Here is a 12,633-nt window from a genome sequence, read left to right as displayed (position 1 = left end):
TTTCTTATAGGCCTACTTTATATCAAAGTACTAAAGTTCACATTGACTGGCCCAGTGGTTTTCCTTTAGTCAAATGACATTAAAAGTAGAACAGGTAAACAAAACATCTCATATTAGTCCAATATTTGCATGTCAACTGGATTCAAAATAACATGACAGAATAAACGCTAGAATTCACCTCTTATTCACATGTCATTCTATAGTATTTAGCTTTTAATATTAAATAAACACTGACCCCATCAACATAAAATTTTCATTTCATTCCATAAATTGTATTTTTAATGCATTTTGAATTTGAAAAAAAAATTAATGTTGCCTTCTTTGCTTTGCCTTTTTACATAATGAAATCTGTTTAAAGCTTGCAATTAAATATGGTACCATTTATTGATTAAATTGTGAAAATAAAACTGCTTAAAAATACAAAACAACCATAATTGAGAGTAGAATATATTTAGTAAAAAATGTTTTTCTCTCTTTCTCTAAATTTAAAATAATACATGAGCAATTGTTTCAGTGCATTGTTTCCATTTTTATTATTATTATTATAAAGATTTAGAATTAAGAATATGGTGGTAACAATAAACATTTTTGCATGCACAGAAGCACTGTTTGTTTTTCCTTTATTATCACAGTCACAACTAATTATAGTTAAATAAAATTAATATATTATTTTATATTAATTCAACATAATTAAACATACATTTAATGTGTATTATAATTATAATAATCTCTTATTCACAAAATAACATGTAGCATAACTCTGTCTTCCTTTATTCTGTCTCCACATGATGTAAGCGTAGTGAAAGAGGCTGTTGATATATACATATCATAAATGAGTTATTATTGTTTATAAGCCAGCTTGAATCATATGTAACCCTTGCTCCAGCTTCCATCAGAGGGATTGACTTTATTTTCTTAATACATATTTTTAAAAAATAAATTAAAAAAAGACAACTTCAGCTATTGCCACTGTGCTCCTTTACATAGTAAAATCATCATGTAATAAATAAGGTCCAAGAGAAAAAGAAAAAAACAACAACAACAACAACAACAACAAAAGAACTCCCTCAGTCTTTCTGTTTCACACATACACACACATCAGGATTACATATGCATCTCCTGCCTTCTCCCAGTAGGATCAAGCTGAGAAAAGAAGTCACAGGTCTTGCGCATAGCCAGGAGTGCCGGTTTACCTAAAGGAGAGCCGAGGTCACGTCCCGCGAAGCTTTGCTCTCCTACTGGAGTGTGTGCATGTGTGTGTGAGAGAGAGAGAGGGTGAAAGAGAGAGAGATATAGTGGGTTTATTTAGAGAAAGGCAGTATTTTCCCTCGGGAAGCCAGAGGAATTGAAGCTGTGTGCTGAGGGGAGGGGCACCTTTCTCTGCACGTGAATGAAAGGGGCGCACTAAAACCCACTTGTGTGCTGGCATGATTGTTTACCATGACCTCGACTTCACCAAAGGTCCTGAACCGACATCCTGGCTGTCACAGTAATGCTGGGCAGGAGCCAGCCACGTCCTGCCCGGGTCCATGGTACCGACATGGAAGAGAAGAAAAGAGTCCTTGCAATCACTAAGTTTGCTTTTAGATAAATAAATATAATTGTGGTACTTGAATAACACAACAGCGATGTTAAAGTGCTCAACACTGGTAACAATTCTTACAACAGCACATAAGATGAGGAAACATCTTGTTGACACAATAACATTTTTTATTTACTTGTGTTAATTATGAAACTTGTTATAAACTTTATATAATTTATTAGCATCACATATAATTCCTGTGCCTTACAATTAATTTAAACTGGTTGTATGATTTGATGAATGATGAACTTTCCCTGTAAAAGCAGGTTTATAGGCATAGGTTTGATCATTTAATTTTTTATTGTATAATTCAATCAATTTATAGTTATTAAGAATTATGAAACCACAATAAATATTTTGTATTATTGTTGTAGATAGAATCAGTTCTGTAAATTAGACAACTAGGACCAGATTTAATTTAGGACTGCAAAGATGAACTCAGTAATTGTAAAAACACAAATTGTTGCAATGACTGAATAAATAGCAAAATAAACGAATAGAAATGCTACCAAAAAATGAAATTAAAATTATTTTGTGGCAGCCTTTTATTATGTTCGGCGATATTTGTTGGTTTGCCCGATTTGGAAGGAACATTAAACAAAAAGGCATTATCCATATCACAGAACATGCCTTACATGTAAACACATCTATTTTAAATGAACATTATTATTCTTAAACATATTTTTATATTGTATTATTTGTGGAGGAATTGTCCTAAATAAACAGCTCACAAGATTGTCTTTAGAAATATTTATATACCACAATTTAAAGGAAAGATTTTTTTTTTAATAATAATAAAAGCTTTTTTAGAAATCAAAAGAAAGAAAATAACATTTAATATTAAAAACAACATCTAGGAAGCATGTTTAATAGTTAGCACTTGAATTTAAGAGGAATCTAAAACAATCTCTGCGGTATTCTTTGTGTTGAAAGGTCAAATAAAAACACTGACCCATCTACTACGCTTGTCAGATCATTTTAATTGCAAAATAACATATTTGATGCTCAAACAATGAATATACATTTCAGAATTTAAAAGCATTTACATAAATTCTTCCAGCAAATTAGCAACAGTCAGTGAAACAGTCACACTGAAAAAAACAGCTCACTAACACCAGTCTTTTTATTTATTAAAAAAGAGCTTCATTTTGTTTAAATGCAAACAAACAAACAAATAGCACCAACAAACAGCATTAAAGCCTCCCTCAGTCCTGATTAAATTGCAACGCTCTACAACTTTTTCATCTTAATAGGCATTGCTGTTTAACTGTTAAATCACAGAACTCCAAATACACAACTAGCCTCAGACATCTCAGTGTATTCTCATGCACATAAACAAATACAAAGCTTCTTTTCAGCGCGCTGACTCAAAATTCTCTTCAAAGGCTCTCCGCTTTGTAAGGTTGCACAGGCAACAATATCTGTGTGCGGACCAGCCCCTTTTGTGTTCTGGTTCATTGTAAGGTTCAAAAACACAGACTAAAGACTTGCTTTGCCACCCCCATTACATTCAACCCTCCACTTTTATTCCAACTGGTGCTATTGAAATCTCTAATACCGAATAAAGTTCGGGATCCCCAGATCAATGCGGTGTATAGTGCATTGTGATTTTAAAATGGAAAGCTCCTCGTGAACACAGCATTAGAACTTGCAGAATTTTAGCCGGGCACTGAATAAATACCTCTGCATTCAAAAAATGTGAAAATGTTGAAAAGGAAAGCATAATGAGTTAAAGAAAGCAAGAGAAGGGGGGTGAAATTTTGCCTTTTCAATATATAAAAGTCTTCATTATTAGAATAATTATAATAGACCAATCATTTTATATATATATATATTTATAATTAAATTATTATTATTATAAGAAACAGTTGTCCAAAATGGAGGCATTTGATTAATTCTTAAGTCTTAATTTTGGTTTTGTATTTGACTCTCTGTTTCAGCATCTTTATTATTATTATGAGATTCTTACAATGCTGCTAAATTTGGCTTAGTGACACATGGCTATGGTAAATTAAGCCTTGGTTAATGTAAAATAACAACAACAACAACAACAATAGCATGATACATAATTCCAATTTAATATTTGTTCAAATAAATATTTGGTCGTGTGTATTATCACTGTTTAATATTTTAACACATACAGAATTATTTCAAACAATACAGAATTGCTGCAAAATTTCACCTATTTTAATAACCTGCTATTATCGCTGTTATTATTAATGTTGTCGATGATGATGATGTCAATTGTTTTTGCTGTTTCTCACCCACATTTATTAGTACTGACTGTTTTCTTTTTCTATTAATCTCCCCTGAAGCAAAAGAAAAACAAATCAAAGAACTGTTAAAAGATGAAGAGTGTAATGACATCAATAAACACCAACTAAAAACCGTATAAAACACATCAGAGCGCTGAACACATCTCCATCAATTTTCTCTTTTCTTCCTGCTCTTGCTTATGCCGAGATCAGCCTTTTATCCTTTCTTTGTTTGCAGAAGTTAGAAAGGGGGGGAATACGTCTTTGATGACAAATCTGAATATAAAGAAGTGACTGTGCAGTTTGTTTTAGCCAAATAGAGGATTCAGTCATGATGTAGATTTATAGATAGACAGAGACGTCTAATTTTAATGTCCTGGTGGCCTAATAAGCCTCATGAAATGATACAGAAATGGCTGCTGCTGGTGTGTTATGATGCCCATGAGTTTAGCCTTGTACTAGACAGCGTATGATGCAGAAAAAATTATATTTATATATAATGATTATATTGTTTTATATATAATTAATCTAAAGATTTAAAAAGGTCTTGAATTACACCATGTTGGATGAAATATGAATGGTTAGAATAACTAATCTGAATTTAGTATTTATAGAGAATATCCTTATACATATACAATGTGTATACAATAGCCACATACAAAAAATACACAAGATTATTTCTACAACATCATAAATTTAAAATTTTAAGCAACATTGTATTAAAGCTGAATGTCGCAAGACAGCTTCTACGCATAGCTTATTTAAAAGATTTTATTAAAAATGATAAATTATATTATGTTAGTTTAATTTAAATTAATTATTTGGATAGTGGTTAAAAAAACTACTATCAGACACCTTGATTTGAAAAACACAATAATCTGCAAGGAAACTAAAACATGCAACACATGAATTCAGAGGAAAACACTGAAAAAAGCTGAATCAAAGCCAGCTTAAAAAACCATAATAGTGCTGAAAAAAAAGTGTCCTTTGAGGGAGGGTGAAAGAAAGAAAGCAAAGAGAGAGAAACGGGCGGAATATAATCTCATCATGCAGCGTCCACGGTACCTATTTACACCGAATGCAAAGAGGGCACGTCTGCCTGCGCATCCCTGCTGTGTGGAGTGAAAAGCAGGAACAAATCAAAGACACAGCTCATCTGTGTTTATATTTTCACACAATGAAAAATCTACTCTTTGTATAAATACACCCCCCCCCATCTTTTATTATTGTATAAAAGCACCCCCCCCCCTTCCCATTCCACAAATCCATCTATCCTGTCTTCCTTAGTAGCATGGATAATTAACATTGCTTTCTTCTTCTTCTTATTATTATTTTTAAATTACTAATTTTACAAGGCTTATAATTATGTTCAGATTTTCAAAGTGATGCTAGATTTGTGTGACGCAGTCTGTGCTTTTTCAGCAGACATTGCCTGGTGCTTCCTTATTGTTTCACCTTACAGACAATCACGGATCCTGCAAAGGTCACATCAGAAACGGTCTTCACGCCACACCTGTCATCTGATGTTCAGGATAATACCCGTCTATACGTGTCTTTTGCAAAGAATCATGATACTCGGTAGCTCAATGACTCCCTGCACACACACACACACACACACACAGACGCACTTGCATCAGTCAGTCTGACCCCCCCACTCTCCATCTCCCCTCTGCAACATGCACAATGCTTCCTTGTTTCTCCACGCCAAACTCAGCTCCAGCTCAAAGTTTACAGCATCCCTAACACAATGATTTGCATTCTGCCCACTGGAATCGCGCCTGGATATCCTGAATTTTTCAGCCGTGCGTCACATGCATTTTTCAGACGGACTGACAGAATACAGACAGCACTGGCGGAATGACTGCTGCTTGTGTGTGTGACGTGTGTGTATGTGTATTTGTAGGAAAAGAACATGGCGTGTGTGTGTTGCAGTAAGGCTGGTCCTGATCTAGCCGCATTGTTCTGAATCCTCACCTCTGCATCACCAGCTATATGATTCTGCCGGCACACACACAAACACACACACACACACACCAGCTGACTATGCTCCGAAAAATGCTTGCACATATAATTTTTGGAACAATACATGATGTAGTCTTGTTAGCATTGCAAATGCTGACTGTTTTGTTGACACTTCCACTTTGAGGAAGCTTGTAACATGCTCAAAGGTATAGAACAGAAAACACGATATTTACACCTTCTGACCTTTTCAAACCAAGTCAAATGAGATCAGACAGCGATATTCTAATTCATACAACAAAAAAGGATCATTTTGAACACGATGCTCACCTTTTCTTAGCTCGCTCTGGACTACTAGCATGTCACATCCATCAGGCAATGCATCGAACGGCACACATTTCTCCAACAGTCCACAAGATCCTGCTCTATAAAACACCGTACAAGCAAAGCTAAAGAGGAACAAGCCTCAACCTTTTTCATCTTAGATCTACTGCGAGCGAGGACCGATGTGACCACTGCTCCTCATGAGCTCAACTTTCATGTAAGCCGGCGACAGATGCAGCTTTTGGGTCTCTTTTGGGGGGCCTCTCCCCAATATTTTAAGCCCAATTTTCTATGGTTTGATTTAGGGACCGACGATGGGCTTGATGCCGGGAGTGAGACAGCAGGCTCAGCGGGGGCCATTAGCCATGGTGTGGTGGCCGACTTAAAAAGAGTTCAAGCTCCCGCAAGCGAAAGGAGGAGGGAAAACCCCCAAGTCTTCCTTTCCCACCTTCTCCTCTTCAGTAACCTGATGATGGTGCTCATAGCAATCATAATCTTTACCCTCAATCAACAGACTTTTTGGGGAGTATGAATGGATTGCGGATTTTGAACTTTAGAATGTCAAAGTTTGCCTCACAAACATTCAACGTGTTCTTTATTTTTAATGTTGTGTAATATGAAAGGTGCCAGATTTGTAAAAAAAAAAGAACTTCACATAAATCATTTAGTTCATTTGGTTCAAACAGTATAAATTGTGTTTGGGCCTGGCGTTCTTTTATGTCTTTAATACAAACACATTTTTTCAATTATAATCCCAACATATGGAACTACAATATCAGTTCCAGTACCATCAGAATCTTATACTAAACTGTATTCTATCATTGCATTTCCCATGATTCTGTACAGAAGAAAACATTCTGAATTAGTACACAGTGACGGAAACAAGGACTCCACATTCACACAAGTACAGTAAGAGGGGTATATAAGTAGTTGACATAAAATACTTTCGGAATACTGACATGTCCTGAGGTATGGCATGCTATACTTCACTTAAAGGGTTTGTTTACCCAAAAATTAAAATTCTGTCATTAATTACTCACCCTCATGTCATTCTAAACCTGTAAGATCTACATTCATCTTCGGAACACAAATGAATTGAATGAATGAATGAATTCTGAGAGCTCTCTGATACTCAGATTTATATGAAGGTAACTTAGATGGTAAGGGTATTGAAATGTTGAAAGTAGGTAGTTTAGCAAGGAGATCGGTAAAATAATCCATGTGACATCAGTGGTTCAACCGTAATTTTACGAAGCTACAAGAATATTTTTGTATGCAAAGAATATGAAAATAATAACTTTTATAAAACAGTTTGTCTCCTCCGTGTCACCCTGGTGCCATCCACTGAACGTAAACAGCATATGCCATTCTGTGTCAGCTGCATTACATACGTTTTCTACGTTGTTTACACTTGAATTTGAATGAAAACAATGTTTCTGCGTGACACTTTTTTGTTTTCTTTGCGCACAAAAAGTATTCTCGGAGCTTCATAAAATTACAGTTGAACCCCTGATGTCACATGGATTATTTTACCGATCTCCATGCAACGTTTCTGGACCTTGATCATGGTCATTACATTGCTGTCTATGGGAGGGTCAGAGAGCTCTCAGATTCCATCAAAAATATCTTAATTTGTTTTCTGAAGATGAACAGAGGTCTTACGGGTTTGGAACAACATGAGGGTGAGTAATTAATAACAGAATTTTAATTTTTGGGCGAACTACAGTATCCCTTTAAAATTATGTTGAGCAGTTTTTATGACCATTTTTATGACAACTGAAAGATTAAATAAAATATTTGTACAGCAAGTATTATTTTATTTTGAAACAATTATTTCAGAAACTGCATGACCATTAAAAAATTTATTACATTTTTAAAAGAAATGATGGCCAGTCACAATACCTACATACACTATTAAAATTTTGAGGTTGGTAAGATGTTTTTAAAAGAAGTCTCTTATGCTCACCATTTATTTAATTAAATATACTAAAAACTGTAATATTGTGCAATATTGTTACAATATAAAATAAGTGTTTTGTATTTTATTACATTTTTAAAATGGATTTTATTCCTGTGATGGAAAGCTGAATTTTCAGCATCATTACTCCGGTCTTAAGTGTCACATGATCATTCAGAAATCATTCTAATATGCTGATTTGGTACTCAAGAAACATTTCTTATTATTATCAAAGTTGAAAACAACAAAGTTGCTGCTTAATATTTTTGTGGAAACCTTTTTTCAACATTTTTTGATAACAGAAAGTGCAAAAGAACAGCATTTATTTGTGCAACATTATAAATTTCTTTTCTGTCACTTCTGATCAGTTTAGTCTGAATAAAACTGTTTTTATTTTATAATTCTTTCTTTTAAAAAAGGAGGGGTACTGACTCAAGACTTTTGAACAGTACTGCACATTTACCTAGATCCACACAGATTAAGTTATTATCTTGGTGATTAAAGAAAAATGTTTATGAATCAGTTTTGGTCTATCTGGCCTGTCTAATACTTATCAGAAATCTATAATTCACATCACACCTGGATAATCCACATTTACTCGTAACAAATAATATAAGCTAAATGGCTAATGTCCAGCCTGTTATTTCTTTCATATAAGTGTTATTTTAATTTTTAATTGAATACTTCAGTAAAGCTCAAGGAATAATCTGAGATGTATGGCCACTTTACTACTTTACTGATGAACAGAAAACCTTTGTTTAAACTTCAGATGAGTCTGAAAAGATAGTGAAGATCAGAATTCCTTTAAAGAACATTTTTTTCACAGATTCTGATTCAACGCCACATGTAATAGCCAGGACTGATTCAAATAAAATGCACCACAGAAAAAAAAAAAACCCTGTCGGTTGTTAAGTATCCCTTATACTTTTTAATGATGCCAAGTAACTTTGTTTCGGCAGGTTTAGCCAAACACTCGGTTAATTCTTCATAATGACAGTTTCTGTCACTCTGAAGAGTTTGAAGCTCAATATGTCTGATTATATGTTGGTTTAGACCTTGTTGTCTGCCCAGCCTCAATCTCAGCAGGGTGCCTCCAATTACGCCACTGATTAAGACACTCTTGTGCGAAAAACCTAATTGGCTTCGTGCTGCAGAGAGCTGCTGTTTTTTTTTTTTTTTTCACCGTGGACATAAAACAAGAGGCACTGAGAGTGAAAAACAAGACCCTCTCTCTCCTTCACTTCATATTTTCCCCAGTGGCCGAGGTTATTTTGAAGAATCCCTAACCGAGAACAGCTTAGCAGAACGGCACTTTGTACCTGTTGCCACCATCTTGTTTACCGATAACAAGCTGGCAACAAAACAGGGGAGAGAATTCACTCCTCAATAAACATTACAGCGGCATCATCTCTCGTCGTCTTCAAATTAAATTAGAAATCTAGAATTATCTACACAGCAGCTGTGAAGAAAAGCGTATGCTCGCTTTTGTTGCATGTGTTTTTCTTGCAGGGTGGAACGCCTCTGTTTCTCCCCGCTCCTAAGCCCTGATAAGACCAGTTGTGTGTGTGTTGACGGCTAGGAGGATGGGAAGGCTAGTTGGTTGGGGGTTTGAGAACTGGTGACATTTGTTCCTGGGTTCTGTAGAGGACTCCCTGCTGTGTTGCGCTGGGCTGAGGCAGAGCTTCTGAAGCTGGCCAGCCAGGCCTCCAGGAGCCCTAACTAAGCCCCCTTCCCCCATACGCACACACAAAGCATACACATACATGGACACATGAGCACACTCACTCACACACAAATCCACAATGTCAAATTACAAGCAAGTGGCACATGTAGAAGCTAGAAAACATGAACATCCATGCACAGATGCAGAGTTTGATTAATAAGTGTGAGCAAAACTGTATGCTACATGATTCCTAGCGATGGGTTTATTTTTTTTATATGTTTTATGTTTTACCTTCTGCACAAAAGCATTGCAGTGCAAACAGAAAAAGAAAGAAAGCAAGCACTACACACATTGACTAATTTAACATTTAACAGTCGCTGAGCTAAAAGCAGGCTAAGTTTGGTATTTAATAATATTTTACATCACATGCATGTATAATGATTACAAAAAGCGGAAATCAAAGTTACAGTGTTGTGTTTAAAATGGAAGTAAATGGATGCAGTCTGTAAATATCAAAATAATCGCTCTTTAAAAATATAAACTCTAGATGTAAACAATATACATTGTAATATGACTTTAGTGTGGAAAAAATAGCATGCTAATCTTTTCTGTTTTATGTCACATTTGACGATTACGACTAACACTACAAAACATGTAAAAATAAAGAGAAGGCAAGTTTTGACAGAAGAATTCATGTACACTATTATTCGAAAATCAGGAATTCAGCATATTAGAATGATTCCTGCAGGATCACGTGACGCTGAAAACTGGAGTAGATTTGCACCACAGAAGTAAAATAAAATTAATTTTAATAAAATATATGAATATAAAAGTAATAAATTGAGATCATATTTTATAATATTACCGTTCACACTGCATTTTTAATCAAACAAATGAAACCTTATACAGACATCTTTCCAATACAATAAAAAAAATCTTAATAAATTGGATGCTTCACATTTCAGCATATAAATCCTCCAAAACTGGCACCTCCATTGTAAGTGCCTTATCAACCTTATTTACTTATTTAATTTTTTTTGTATTCATTCATTCATTCATTCATTTTTTTTTTTTTTTTGTGGTAATCAACATTATGCTGTTAATAAAGCTTAACTTGCATTGAACTTGAAATTCCATTTTATTCAGTTCTGAAGCTAAACATCTTCACAACACTATAGAGAAAACAGATTTAATTGTCACATTTTAGTAACTCTCCCACTCTCCCTGTCTTCACCCTACTTATGTGTAGCACCTTGGTACTTATAGATGAGAATTTTTATTTATAACTCAGATGAATCAGTCCTAGACATCTTCTTTCCCCATCTATTATGGTTCTGTTGAATCATTGGTAATATGCACATGCTCATACACCTCAAGTATTTCATCCTCATAGACGAGTGCCCTGTGACCGCTATCATTCAAATCATCTCAATATCATTATGAAATGGTAGCATCAGCAATTCCGGCAATTCCAGTTCACTGAAGACTCCAGCGAGATTCCACATAGATATAATCACACAAACGCAATGGAGTATTGGAAATGAATATGACCATGATGATTAAGATTTGAATGCATTTAGCCTACTTATACGGAGACATCATTATGGATGTGCAAATTTTAAAATATACAATTTTAAAAAGGCTGTTTCATTCAAATTGTAAGAGGCCTGTTTGAACACGATTCTTGTATAGATTATAGATGGTTATCTGCACTAGCATGTGATTCGTCAATAAAAGAACAACAAATTACTGTGAATTGATTGTGTCTGGTTTTTGAGTCTTTAAATACAAAAATACTGTACTTAAATATACTTTTGATTTTCAATTTCAAGTCATTTAAACAACAATATGAGTGGGAAATGAGAAGACTATTTTCTATCATTGCATTTCCAATTATTCAAAAAACTTAACAAACACATTAAAATATGTAAACAATTTTCACTAGAACTCCAGTCAACTAAAAAAAAAGATTTATATACTAAATAATAAAAATACAGGGCAACTCAACCTTGGAAGATCAGGGGCCTTTTTTTTTTTTTTATGAATCATGATAATTTTATATCATAGTATGCCTGACTATGGGAATCTTGAATTCTCCAAGATGTTCCCTCTCTTTTCTTTGGCTGCGGTGTCCCTGGTTCAGGCTGGTTCAGTGTTTTCTGTCGGTGAGATACCTGAAGTAATTATACGTATGAAAGCTGAGACACCAATTTATCAATAGTTTAAATGAACGTGATAAAGCAAACATCAATAACCAGAAGCAATGAAACAGAAAATTAAAATTCAGAGTAAACAAGCGCAGTATGACATTATTGCTGTATTAGACCAAGAGCTGCAGGCCAATTCAGTGAGCTAGTTTAACAGCAGCCCAAATGGGATTTGATTTGTGCGTGCATGTGTGTGTGTGTGTACACGAGAAAAGGAGGAAGCGAGAGAGAGTGACTTTGTACTGCAGGTGAGTGAATATCTCATGCTCTCAGCCCCTGGACCCCCTGCTGTTTTCAATCAATACCATTAGAATGCCTGAGTCCGGTCACCCTGACTGTAATCTGCTATGTCTGTGTGTGTGTGTGTCTGTCTGTCTATGTGTGTGTTTCTTAGCCAGCCCCCTCCCTACTATTATCAGTTTGATAAGCTTTGGCACAATTTAACACAGATTCGGGCGATGGTTGATTTTTAAGGTTTTTAATTTTTTGATGATCAGGAAAAATAAGGAAAACAGCAGATGGTCATGAATCAGTGTCGAAACACAAGACAGAGAGCTGCCTGATCAGTATAACAGAAACATGGCAGTTGGAGGATGTGAGTGAACTTTAATGATTTTCCTTAACATATGAAGCTCAGGTACACTTTTAAAAACAGGACGCCTCTCAAAGTCATATTTGGATTATAT

Source organism: Cyprinus carpio, chromosome B16 (genome assembly GCF_018340385.1).
Source record: "Cyprinus carpio isolate SPL01 chromosome B16, ASM1834038v1, whole genome shotgun sequence".
Taxonomy (NCBI): domain Eukaryota; kingdom Metazoa; phylum Chordata; class Actinopteri; order Cypriniformes; family Cyprinidae; genus Cyprinus; species Cyprinus carpio.
This window is presented reverse-complemented; position numbering follows the sequence as displayed.